Raw genomic sequence first — 13,913 nt, forward strand, 5'->3', positions numbered from 1 at the left:
GAAAAGCCAAAAGAAAAACAACATGGCCAACCTCAGAATGCAAACTGATTTTTCTTTTTCTTTTATTAAGCTCACCAGAGAAATTAGTTCAACTCTTTGGATGATTCTAGGCTCTTATATTTTTCCATCATCTCACTAGGGGAGCCTCTTAAATCTTTATATGGAATAACCAAATGGCAAATGCAGAGAAAAATTCAACTAGACCACAAAATAAACAAACAAACAGACAAACACTGCAAAAGATCAAACTCCAACTCCTAAACACCATGAACTCCACTTTTATTAACAAGTTGAGCTCTTTTGTCCTATTGTTGGCAGACTTCTTGAGAACTAAAAGAGGAGGAGCACAGCACCTATGCAAAAACACTCATATAGATTCATACTTGGCTAAATGCCCTTGTGGGCCATTTTAAGCCTAGACAATTACTTCATGTGAGAATCAAACCCTTGACCTTGCATCTATAAGGTAAACACCTTAGCCATTGTACCAACCCATAGTATTATGGGGGAATTTTGTTATATTGTTGTTTAGCATTTTGAATATTGTAGACATTTTAGTTACGTTTTGCACCATAACTGGGATAGATGTGGTTTTGATCTTTCAAAGTAAATCTGAATTCAGGGTTGCATGAGAAATAGAAAAGTCAGCTCTTACAGGGAATAGCAGAAATATAATCTGTTGGTTAAATATGATTTGTAGCTTTTCCAACACTCAGACAGGCAGTCTGCATGGCCCAATTTATCCTTGTTTAGCACACAAATCGATATTTATAAGTTAGTTAACTAAACATATTTTTTACTAGTAGATCTTACTAGTAAACAAATATGTAAAATAATTGAAAAAGCTACATTTTCACTGAAACTGGTATACGCTGAAATAGAGCAATTAACTTTTACTTTGCTATATTTAAGGAAGAATCAATGTGATAGTAGCTCATCAGATGACAGATCATAGATTCATTGAAATTTTTGAATAAACTATCACTCAAGAACTTGTCTGCAGTATATGTAGCTTGTGTGTGTGTGTGTGTGTGTGTGTGTGTGTGTGTGTGTGTGTGTGTGTGTGTTTTGTAATATTTTAAGGTTCTATCAGTATTGTGAGGAAATGTAACAATCCTAAAGCTGTTTTTTCAAAGAAAAATGAATAAGAAGTGAACTAATCTGTAGTAAAGCTTCATCAAATAAATATAAATGATTGCTAAAGATTAAAGTAAAAAAGCTGCATTGTATTTGCATTTTCATTAAATTGTAGTATGTGAAAAAATGTGTAAAATGCATTTGTCACTGAATTTTACATCCCTTGCTAATCATATACAGAAACTCCAAGATCATACTACAGTTGGGAAAGGGCAAATTCCCCAAATTCCCCAATCCCCTATGTACCACAACCTCTCTCTTTCTGTCTGTCTCACATACACACATACCCAAAAAAAAAGTATGCAGGATTAGCTGATTTTTGAGCACACATGCTGACTTTTTTCCTGTTCGATCAAAAAGAAAAAACTTTCAACCACTGTCATACCATAGATAATTTGAGGCGATAAGTTTGGGATAAAGTATTTAGGAGCAGTAAGTAATACAGGGGGCAGTTCTGGGGTACATTTTCTATTACCCATCTTTAGATCCAAGTTATGCTAGAATATGGATAGGGATGAGTTTTGTTTTAAGTGGATGTGACGTTGGGTCCTGAGCAGCTGTATCCTCTGTGAGATATACCTGTTCCTCCAAACCATTCTGTTGATGTTGCAGAAGAGGTTTAGATCCACAGACCAAATATTTTTGATGCCATTTGACTTGCTGATGTTTGGAAGGTCCATCAGTATAAATTGCTCCTCTAATACTAGAACTAGGGACTTAAATCTCCACCAGCACATAATGTGTTGGACATGCATATTTATTGCCTAGTGCTTATTCCACGTGTGGAAAAAATGTCATGTGTAGGTTAAACAAAGGGACATCCTAGCCATAGGTGCCGGAAGCTGTTGAAGACTAGGGCGAAGTGAGAGGGGCACTTAGTGATCTAAAAAGAGCAATTTTTATAACTGTTTACTACCACAACATAGGTTCACTTGGAGGACATTTTAAGCTTTGCCAGTTCCCTTTTGGTGCTTGAATTAACATTTCCTGATTGGTCTTACCTATCCCATGGCTGATAATTGTATATTAGCCCTAATGAGAATAACTGTGATCATACCATAGATAATTTGAGGGGACCCATGTAAGGGAGGATGCAGCATTTAGGAACTGCCTCTATCCGTTAGTGGCATGAGGGGCAATCCTGGAGTACATTTTCTATTACCCATCCTTAGATCCAAGTTGCATTTGAATATGGACGGATGAGCTTTGTTTTACTTGGATGGATAGTCTGTTCTGGAATAGTGGTAGCCTCTGTGATATATAGCCATCTCTCCACAACATTCAGTTTAGATACCTGGACTGAGTATTTCTGATGCCATTTGACTTGCTGATGTTCAGTAGGTCCATCTGTATTAGGTCGGAGGATGCCTTGTATGCCAGAAATGTCACCTCTAAGCACTCTGTAGGATATGGAGTATAGTAATAAATCTTTGAGATGATCCATTGAACCTATTAGCACAAGAACTGTGGACAAAGCCACATATAATTGGGTGATAAAGGACCAAAATCAGGGGCAAATTTTAAATCTTACTCTTATAAACTTATAAAAGTTACTAAAATAATAGGTTTTGAGTTAGCCTGCATTTCCTGAAGGACATGAAGTCTGAAACTCAAATGTATTTAATATTTAATGACATCAATTCTCAATGATTTGCCAGAAAACCAGAAATTTTATAAAGAACAGACTAAAAATATGAGGTAAAATCTGGACAGTTAAGAGTTAAACTTGGTAAACAAATCCTTATTCAAAGGAGGTCCAGGGTGAAAAGCTCCAACAATGCAGTATTAATGAGCACTGAGATTCAAGCAAGAAGAAGTAGAGAATTAGAAGTTATGTACTCACCATAACGTTCCATCTGAGTAGGTGTATTCATTTGTCTGCAACCTGTGGGTTATGGATCCGATATCGGATCCGAACCGGCATGGTTTACCAGCTATGGATCCAAGCTCTCAGCTCCTCCCCTCACCCATAATGCCCTGCTCTACCCTCATGACCTCAGATCGAGTTTGCCAACAGCAAGAACACCCTGAAAAGGGTAACACATAATATGCAGGAAACTGAAAGGCCAGGGGGATAGGAGGGCGGGATGGTTGCAGACAAATGAATACACCTACTCAGATGGAACGTTATGGTGAGTACATAACTTCTAAATCTGAAGTAGGAGATTCATTTGTCTGCAACCTGTGGGACAGAGTCCCCAGCTACCTGAATCTTGGGCGGCCATCATGGAAGGATATTCCGGAGCACCGTGGAGCCAAATGATGCTCTACCCCTAGATGCAAGATCCAACTTATAGTGGGAAATAAAAGTATGAGATGAAGCCCACGTGGCTGCTGCACAAATATCATCTAGAGGAATCCTAGCCTTAAAGGCTGCCGAGGTAGATACTGACCGGGTTGAATGGGCGTGTACACCCTCCGGTGCGGGCCGTCCTGAAGCTTGATAAGCCAATATGATACACTGTGAAATCCAGCGAGACAGAGAAACTTTAGAAATTGGCTTGCCCAAATTAAATTTAGCAAAGGAAATAAACAACTGGTCGGATTGCCTATGACCAGCCGTTCTGTTTAGATAAAATCTAAGTTGCCTGTGAACATCTAAGGAGTGAAGCTTGTATTCCCCTTTGTTTTCATATTTAGGAAAGAAAACAGGGAGGTTAATGGATTGATTAATGTTTGCTTCAGAAGCTACTTTAGGAAGAAAGGATGGGTTGGTCCTGAGGTAAACACGGTCCGGATGAAATACCAAGTAAGGAGGTTTAGCTGATAATGCTTGGAGCTCTGAAACTCTCTTGGCCGATGTAATGGCTACTAAAAAGGCTGTCTTGAAAGACAAGAATTTGAGATCCACCATAGCCGCTGGTTCGAAGGGGGGGGGCGGTCAAGGCCTGGAGAACTAAGGAGAGGTCCCAAGGAGGAACCGCTTGTTTCACAGGGGGCCTGAGAAGGAAAGTACCTTTAAGGAAAATTTTACACAACTTGGCTGACATAAGTGGACTAGAGTCATGACCAATGTGATAATGAGAAATTGCCGCCAGTTGTACTTTGACTGTGGAACTGCTGGCACCATCGTTAAAAAGAGAGGTTAGAAAGTCAAGCACTAAAGGGAGAGGAACCGTGAAGGGATTCAGGCCTTGCCGCTCCGCCCACAAAGAAAACCGCTTCCACTTGCTGCGTAGACTTTCCTAGTGGATGGTTTATGAGCTGCCACCAGGATAGCCTTAACAGGGACGAAATACCGAGTCCTGATCAAGAGTGGAACTGGAGCAGCCAAGCGGTCAGCTTCAGGTTGTCCAGGTTCGGAGGAGATATGCAGGATGGGTGGGATATCAGATCCGAATGGGATCTAGAATCCAAGGAGGATTCACCAAGTGAGACCTTAGAAAGGGGAACCAGATCTGTCGAGGCCAAAACGGAGCAATGAGAATCATTCTGCAACCCACCCGAGAGGCTTTCTGAAGAACTTGGAGCATCAGAGGCAAGGGTGGATAAGCGTACAGAAGACCGGGTGGCCAAGCATGCACCAGAGCGTCTCTTGGAGAACCTCCTGGAGGGGGTATCAGAGCGAAAAAACTGTCGCACTTGGTGTTTGAGGGAGAGGCAAAAAGATCACATGAAGGAGTTCCCCACTGTGCGAATATGCGTTCCGCTACTTGAAAATTGAGAGACCACTCGTAAGGGGTCAGAATGGTGCGACTGAGCTTGTCCGCAAGGATGTTGGACTGACCCGGAATGTGCGTTGCTATTAGAAAGCGGTTGGTGGAGATTGCCCATTCCCAAACTCTCATGGCTTCTCGACAAAGGGGGTAAGATCTTGTTCCCCCTTGCTTGTTGATGTACCAGACAACCGACATGTTGTCCGATTGAATCGCAATTGTTCCCAAGGGAAGAAAGTCCTGAAGTGCTAGCAATGCTAAGAGCACTGCTCTCATCTCTAGAACGTTGATATGCAGAAAGGTCTCTGAATCGTTCCACGTGCCTTGGACGGTCCGGCCCGCAAAATGCCCCCCCACCCGAGGCGGGAGGCGTCCGTGGTCACCGTGGCGAGAGGGGGAGAAGCACAAAATGGGCGGCCTCCGTGGAGATCTGGGGAGTGAATCCACCACAGGAGGGACGGCTTGCAAGCCTTGCTGATCGCAATGGGATGATGCATAGGGAGAGCAAGGTATGACCATTGTACTAAGAGAGTCCACTGGAGGATGTGCATATTGAGCCTGGCAAGAGGAAGAAGTGCTATAGCAGACGCCATGGACCCTAGAGCCCTCAGGACCAACTCCACCGGAACAGAACTTGAGTAGAGAATGGCCCGCACCTGGAGCTGCAGATTTTGAACTCTGTCCGCAGTGAGGAAGGCTTTTAAACTCCTTGTGTCTAACCTGGCCCCTATAAAATCTAAGAGCTGTGTGGGCGCCAGGTTGGATTTCTTCATATTTATTGTAATGCCCAGAAAGGGAGCAAGATGGAGAAAGGAGTCTCGCGCCAATAGTAGTAGATGCCTTGTTGGGGCGGTAAGAAGCCAGTCGTCCAGGTAGGGGAAGATCTGCACCCCCTGAAGCCTCAGGTGGGCCGCTACCACTGCTAATACTTTGGTGAACACCCTGGGGGCTGTGGTGAGACCAAAGGGAAGGACCCGGAACTGGTAGTGACTGGCTCCCAGCCGGAAGCGGAGGAACCTCCTGGAGCGCCTGTCCATCAGGATGTGGTAGTACGCATCTTTGAGGTCTATAGAACACATCCAGTGATTTTCTCCCAGAAGGGGGAGAATAGATTGCAGAGTGACCATTCGGAATTTTTCCTTGGGGACTGCCAGGTTCAAGAGAGAAAGGTCTAGAATTGGTCTTAGTTCCCCCGTCTTTTTTGGCACTAAAAAGAACCTGGAGTAGAACCCTGATCCGATCTGGTCTGGGGGGACGGGCTGGATGGCTCTTTTCTTTAGCAGATGGCCAATTTCTGCCAAAGCGGCCTCCCGTTGACCAGGTGGAACGTCTGGGAGGGACTTCAACTTTGGTAAGTGAAGAAAAGGGATGCGGTATCCTCTGGATATGATTTGGAGAACCCAGCGGTCTGATGTTATGGACTCCCATGCCGCTAGGTGCCCTGAAATACGTCCCCCGACTGCCTCCAGAGTGGAGCAGCCGGGCAACCCCTCAGGGTTGCTGCGCAGGCCGTTCAGAGAAAGGTTCTCTGGACCTGAAGTTCCTGGGAGCCCCTCTGCCTCTAGGGCGGCGTCCTCCTTGTCCTCCTCTGCCACGGAAGGACTGGTTGTCCGGAGCAGGCTGGGATTGCTGCGACTTCTGGAACCACATCTTCTTCTGACCCTTTTGGTTCCTAGAGTAGGGCCTCTGGGGTGCAGAGAAGCGGATTCCGACGGCAGACAGCGTCTTCCCGTCCTTCTCGCTCTGGGTCAAAGTGTCGCGAACGGTTTTGCCAAAGAGGGCAGAACCATCAAAGGGGGCGTTCGCAAATGATGCTTTGAAGGGCTCAGAAAAATTGCAGTGACGGAGCCAGGCCTGACGTCTAGTGACTAGGCCTGCCCCTGCGGCTCTAAATCGCCTTCCGTAGCATGGGAGAGTAGCCGCATAGAGGTATTAGTAACTGATCTAAGAGTGGCCATGCGGGTGGAGTGCAGCATCTTGTCCTCCTCCGACATGGACTCTGGGGGAGATGCAGCGTATTCTTTAATGAGATCTCGCTGCATCCTAATGACGTGTGCCAGGTAGTTCAACGCCCTTACCGAGAAGGTCGCTGAACTAAACATCCGCTTCCCCAAGCGGTCCATCATCCGAGACTCCTTGCTCGGGATGGACTGAGGACTCTCCTGAGCAAGTTCCCTCTTGGTGGCCGCCGCCGTCAACATGGCATCTACCGGAGGCCCCTTACTCCAATGGGCACGGTTGGACGGTGGGCTGAGGATCCTATCGGGCCTCTTAGGGATTGGCTCCACGGTGTCCGGTTCCTTCCACGCCCTGGTGGTAATGAGGTCCACCAGGGGTCGGCAGGAGGGACACCCAAGAGGTAGACGGGCCTGCTTCAAATGCCTCCAAGAACACGGACTCGTCCGAGGAAGACTTGGGGGCAGACCACCCCCCCTTATACGGAGCATTTCCATGATGTCCCCAAATGAGACATCCTTGGGGGGTGACCGTGGGGAGCCTTCCCCTTCCACCAAGTCCGCGTCTTCCGTGACAGACTCGGGAGTCAATGTGCCTCCTTTTGCACGTATGCTTGCGAGGAACATCCTCTGGGGGGCTGTCAGAGGACTCCTCGCAAGCAGCAACCTGTTCCTGGGGAGCAGCTTGGGGCACAGAAGCGGGCTGTCCCAAGGGCCGGATGGTGGAAGCCTGACCCAGTGCAGAGGGAGCGCGGGACGGAGCCGAAACAAGTGCCGGGGGTCCGGAGACCCTCAACAGGGCCCTCTCCACTACATCAAACGCCGAAGGGGAGCCGACCTCGACCAAAGGATCCGACAATCGGCTCCCCCTCGGATCCGAAGCCGAAGCGCTCGGATCCGAAGGGACAGTGCGCTCCGACACAGACGGCGCCGAAGGAGCACTGATCCCCCCGGATCCGAGGCTCGGATCCAGGCTCCGAGAGGTCGGATCCGATGCACTCGAGGGCAGGGTCGGATCCGAAGTACAAAGTACTATCGGCGCCGGCCCACCCCGCCCGGCTGCTCGGCTCCAGCTGCTCCGAACCCGGGTAGCGGGTCGGAGAAGGAGCAATTGGTTTGAAAAAGGGTGTTGAGCTCCCCCCCCCAGAGGGGGGGGAGGCAAGAGCACTCCCATCTGCATCTGGGCCTAGATGAACCTTCTCATCATCCGGTCCAGATCAGCATCCGAAAGGCTATACGTAGATCTCGACAAGGCTACCGAGGTAGGCCTAGAGTGCCTCCTCGATAGCCTCGACGGAGATCGGGTCTCCTCCTCCTCAGGTCCCGGTGAAAAACACACTGGAGACCGGAGCCGAGGAGGAGGAGACCGAGCTGACAATGGAGCCGACAACGGAGCCGGGGGAGAAGCCCACTTGGCTGGCGGGGCCGAAACAGAGGTCTCGGCCCGCCGCTTATGGTGCTTCTCCCTCTGGTCCCTTTTCTTAGCATCCCTCTCCTCCGAACCAGAAACGGGAGGTTGAGTCCCAGGAGGAGGAGGGGGAGCCGCAGAAGGAATAACCGTGGGTACGGTTACTCCCGAAGGAGCGGAGGTCGGAGCCGAGTCCAGTGGTAAAAGGCCTGCCAAAACAAGCTTGGACCTCCGCTCCTTCAATGCCCTGGGGTTGAACCCTGCACAAATGGAACATCCAGATGTGAGGTGTTCAACCCCCAGGCATCTAACACACCGAGTGTGGCCATCAGCTGGGGAAAGCTTATGGCCACACTCGGAGCATTTAGAAAAAATAGACTTGGGTTGCTCAGACATCCCAATCTACAACAGTAGTTACTATAACTAAAAAGTACCAAGAAAGTGTGGCTTTTCACTAGCAACCAAGTAATCCAAACAAAAAAAGCCGTAGAGTGGAATGCAGTACTGTTTTGAATTCAATACACGAAAGTGACACCAACCACATCTTGAACGCTTTTATTGAAAAAACTACATGCGTTTTCGTCCTTTACTCTAGGACTTGAAATTGGTTGGTTAATTTAAAATAATGAGATGGTGTCTTATAGGTTAATTGATTGTGAATAAAGTATAAAGGTAGAGTTTTTTTAAAATGGTTTTATCTGATGAAGTCCTAGAGTAAAGGACGAAAACGCATGTAGTTTTTTCAATAAAAGCGTTCAAGACGTGGTTGGTGTCACTTTCGTGTATTGAATTCAAAACAGTACTGCATTCCACTCTACGGCTTTTTTTGTTTGGATTACTTGATAACTAAAAAGTAACTAAAGAAACACAAAATCACTCACAGGCCCAACACACACACACTACGCTAACAGCGAGGGGAGGGATATAACTTTTAGATTAAACTCTAAAAAAAGTAAATATACCAAAGGGGAAACCTACACTTTCACACAAATAACCAAGAAAAAATCTTAAATTTTACAATTTAAATACTGAAAACTAGCACTTAGCTTGAGAGCTTGAGAAACAATCCGGTCACCATGCGCGGCAAACGAGATCTGAGGTCATGAGGGTAGAGCAGGGCATTATGGGTGAGGGGAGGAGCTGAGAGCTTGGATCCATAGCTGGTAAACCATGCCGGTTCGGATCCGATATCGGATCCATAACCCACAGGTTGCAGACAAATGAATCTCCTACTTCAGATCACCAGGTTACAAAGGAGTAGCAACAGTATGGGCACCCTCTAGAAACCTGGAGGGATAATGTTTATTGACACAAAACACAAAAAGCATTTGTGTTCCCAAGATCACCATAAGGAATAAGAAAAGAATGCTGCAACAGCCAACAAGTTAATGGACTGCCACTGTATACTGCATGGGAGAGGAGTTATTCTGCCCCTCAGCCATAACCCTCCTACCAAGTCTGAGGCTGCCTCTGGGGTGCTGTTTACAGTTTTGGATAACATTTAAGGGTAAGATATGAAACACTTAAACTGGGTCCACAGAAAAGATGGTAGGGGACAGCAACTAGAAACATTTCACCTGTATACAAAGGATTTTTTTTTCTTGTTTGTCTGGCTAAAGTATTTAGTACTTTTGTTACTGATTCACTAAATATTAAGGTAATCTTTCCTCTAATCTTGAATACTTACAATCCTTTGCTGTTTATTAATCAACATACAAGAAACAATAGTTTCCACCTTGCACTGACTCATCCAACTACCTCTACTATTACTTCATCCCACCCAAAACAATCCCTCCCTACCAAAAACTAATTTTCTCTCTAATATCTATTGTACTACACTCTCCATTCTCAACTATACTATTACCCTCTCCTTGCATAATATTTTCCTAACCTTCTAATGGCTAGTAGATTGTTGTTTTTCTTTCAGCTTTTCCTGGTTATGGGTCGTCACAGCGGAACTCCGGTCCGCTAATGATTGGCAGTCGATTTTTATGATGCAGAGGTGCCAGCCCAACACCCAACCTTCAACAAAGGCACACCCATTCATGCATGTCTTTTGAATGCCACTCGACCGTGGGGAGGACATGCAGACTCCACACAGAAGGTGCTCCAGCCGAGAAATGAACGGGAGAACCTCTTGCTGTGAGGCGACAACGCTACCGCTGCAGCACCACGGCTTATGGTTAGTAGGTATACATTTTGAAATGTTAAACCTACAACTGAGTTTATAACAAAAATATTCACTTTATGTAAATGTTGAAATTTCTGTATCGAATTATGCCTTTCATTTTTGTAACATTGTGACAAGCCAATTGCAAATCTCATGAAACGTATCTGTAAATGTTTAATTAGCCTTATGAACTATGTCCTTTTGTAACATGTGAAATGTAACTTGCAATTATTGTGGAGCTTTTCTCCCCGGGCCTCCACTGAAAATGGGCTCTTCTTGGCCCAGTGGACTTTCCCAGTCATCAAACTTAAATAAAATAGTGTTTAAGAGCATACCCTCAACCTCTTAGTGAAAAATTCTAGACAAAACCAAAAATAACGAGGAGACAAAGGCCCAAAATCAGGGCCAGAAGTATAAACTGAAATCAGAGACAGACCTCCATGTTAAGAACATTGCAATTTAACAGGTTTTATATTAGCTTGCATTTTTGAAAGGTCACAAAAAGTAACTCAACAGGATACACCACGAGACACCTTCTTCTCCGAAAATCCTTTATTCCAGTAAATAAAACAAGTAGAGATAAGCGCTTTCGTGTGCTGCTGGCACGCTTCTTCAGATCAGTATAGCTAGGTTTATTTCAATTCATTTTATACCAAACAGTATTATTAATTACATCATAAACCAATTAAAAACATTCACTAATTTAATAATTGAATCCTTAATCAGTTTTGTTATACATCATTAATTGCTATGGAAATGAACTGGAGGGCACATCTCATTCCTGCTCTCTTCATTTTCTAATGAGTTGCAACATTTTGCGTTGCCACAAAAAACGTTATGCATTTCTTATATTGAGACAGACTATCACCGTATAAGTAGTCAGAATGCATCTCATTTAAATGTTTATCAGTTCATCATCGTAAAATTTTAATACATTTAAATTCTAATAAATTCAAGTGGCTTAAATGGCATAAAATGCAGTATCATAAAATCGATGATAAGCAATTTTTTGAAATGAACATGACAAGCTCAACGGCATGGTCTGGTTTATCCTGATCCACTATTCCTAATAACTATTCAACATGTATTGATGACTTTCCGTCTATATAACTTTGTATTCTATGATGGTTACGCCATGATGGTTCTATGGGCAATCTCAAGGTTCATATTCTGTGTATTCAAATAAATAAATACATATATATGTGAAGCATAAAAAACGTATGTATCATATTTCACAATATTGAGTGAAATCAATTCATGTTTTTGTCACTGTTGTATTTTGGACAATAATCAAATGACACTCATTTTAAAGATACAACGTATAATTAATGATGGTTCAATGGATGTTTCGTGTTAGATTTATGTTAATAATCTGTCTCTTGCTTAAGCTAAAATGATATAGATCATCTGATAATATTATCCCTTGTATAGTATGTGATGGAAGTACAATTCATTATACATCTATTAAACAAAATGAATAAGTATTATTGACTAAGTGTATATAAAATCTGGAAAAAGTTTTTTGACATGTCTAGCATTCAGCGCTGGTGCACCGAAACGTGCTATGTCAAACTATTTCATTTATCTAACTTCAACTTTTCTCATAAATTATTCTAATGTCAACTATTTTAAAACCATAACTTAAAAATAATATATAATCTATTGTTCAAATATTAAAATCATTAAATACATTCTTCCTGTCTTGATGGAAAGTCTTGTTGCAGACAAATACAATGAATAAATGTCACTTAATGAAAAACCCGTCTATCTAGGCTCCTTTTGACCTCACTTCACATTGATATAAAGTGCTGTGTGCTATATATAATAGTAGTTGATAAGTGTTAAACAAGATAACACCTTTCAAAAATATATATGTCTTATAATGGTCAATATCTAGAGAAATTCTGTTGTGTGTTTCAAAACTTCATAACATGATATTTGTATCAGTTTAGTATCACTGAACACTAATCATTGGTGCTACTTACTTTACCTATTCTCATAAAATTCCAATGTAAGGTGTTCGATCATTTGACATTTAAGGACCAGCTCTTATCTATATATCCATGTATATATTTCTCTGTATATACTTGTTCTAAATGCAGGAACTATGACATCCACTCAGATTCTTATATATATTCATAGAAGTGTTACTCTGTTCTGTTACAGAAAGTATTAAATATGAAAGTAAGTCTATGTATTTCTCTGCTATAAGACTTTTATTATTGAATTATCAACAAACAGCTTAAATAGCAGGATATTTATAGTATACTCAAAATATAATATATTTGGTGTATATATGTAGGACATGTTGTTATAATAGCCATATCAAAGAATTTGTCTCTGCTTTTATTCTAAGAACGGTTTCACTGAAACATAATTATTTATACCCGGGTCCCTATGTGCTCCGGATCTGAAAATCCATTCCATTTCTAACTTCGCTAAGGCTTTCTCATTATCACCCAATCTAGGGCTGATGTTAATATTTTGCAGCACCCTAAACTTGAATGCATGTGTTGGATTCGAAATGATATGTTTGGCTAATGCGTTTAGCTCATTTTGTTTGCGTATATCATATATATGGTTATATATGCGTTCTCTCAGCTTCCTCTTGGTAAGACCAACATAGAAAGCTGGACATGAAACGCAGTTTGCCATATAAACTAGATTCATGGTGTTACAATCTGTATGACTTCTGGGTACAAAATGAAAATGTCCATGTGGGTGTCGATATTCTTGTATGTGATTGATGTATTGACACATACTACATTTCTTACATGGAAATGTCCCCAATATATCAGATGTACCAACATATGATTGAACAATATCATTTGAATTATATGAGAATATTGTTTTCAGGTTATCACAAGTCCTGAAGACAAAACTCGGTCTTTCTCCTACTATTCCCCTGATATCATCTGTAATTATCAGGATGTTCCAGTGTCTATTTATGATCTTCTTAATTTCATATATATCATTGGTATATTTTAATACAAGATTGACTGTGGTGTTTTGTCTATACTGAATATGTTGATATACATCTCTAATCCTCCTGGGTCTTGTGTTAATCTCCCTTGAATTAATAGGTCTACTGTCTTCTGGTATGACACGAATTCTCATGTCCTTAACTAACTTACTGTTATAGCCTCTGGCCACAAACATTCTCTCCATATTATCTGCTTCTATTTGTAATGTGTCTGTGTCCTTACATAACCTGGTTAGCCTTGAAAACTGTCCTTTTATTATACCTGTAAACATGTATCTCGGATGCATGGTACTAAATTCAAGGATGGTGTTCCTCCAGCAGGCTTTTCTAAATAATCTAAAAGATAGACTGTCATTGATATCATAAAATAAAGTTAGATCTAAAAAGTTAATCTCTTTGTAGGAGTATTCATATGTGAATTTTAAAAATGTAGTTGTTCTTTCTAAATATTCCACAAACCTCTTCAAGTCTTCAACGGTCCCATCCCATGCTAAGATTACGTCATCTACAAATCTCCTATACATGCGTATATTCCTCATCCAAGTACTATTGAATACGTGTTCCTGCTCCCAGTGATGTAATACCAGGTTAGCATAGGAGTTTG

The 13,913-nt window shown here is 42.8% G+C and overlaps 1 protein-coding gene across 5 annotated transcripts in view; it reads right to left on the reverse strand.

The window, feature by feature from the left end:
* The window catches only part of SHANK3 (SH3 and multiple ankyrin repeat domains 3), a 7,266,504-nt gene that overhangs the window by 233,728 nt on the left and 7,018,863 nt on the right, over positions 1 to 13,913 (reverse strand). The gene's annotated exons all lie outside the window — the stretch shown is intronic.

Source organism: Protopterus annectens, chromosome 11.part0 (genome assembly GCF_019279795.1).
Source record: "Protopterus annectens isolate FY-2018-M chromosome 11.part0, PAN1.0, whole genome shotgun sequence".
Taxonomy (NCBI): domain Eukaryota; kingdom Metazoa; phylum Chordata; order Ceratodontiformes; family Protopteridae; genus Protopterus; species Protopterus annectens.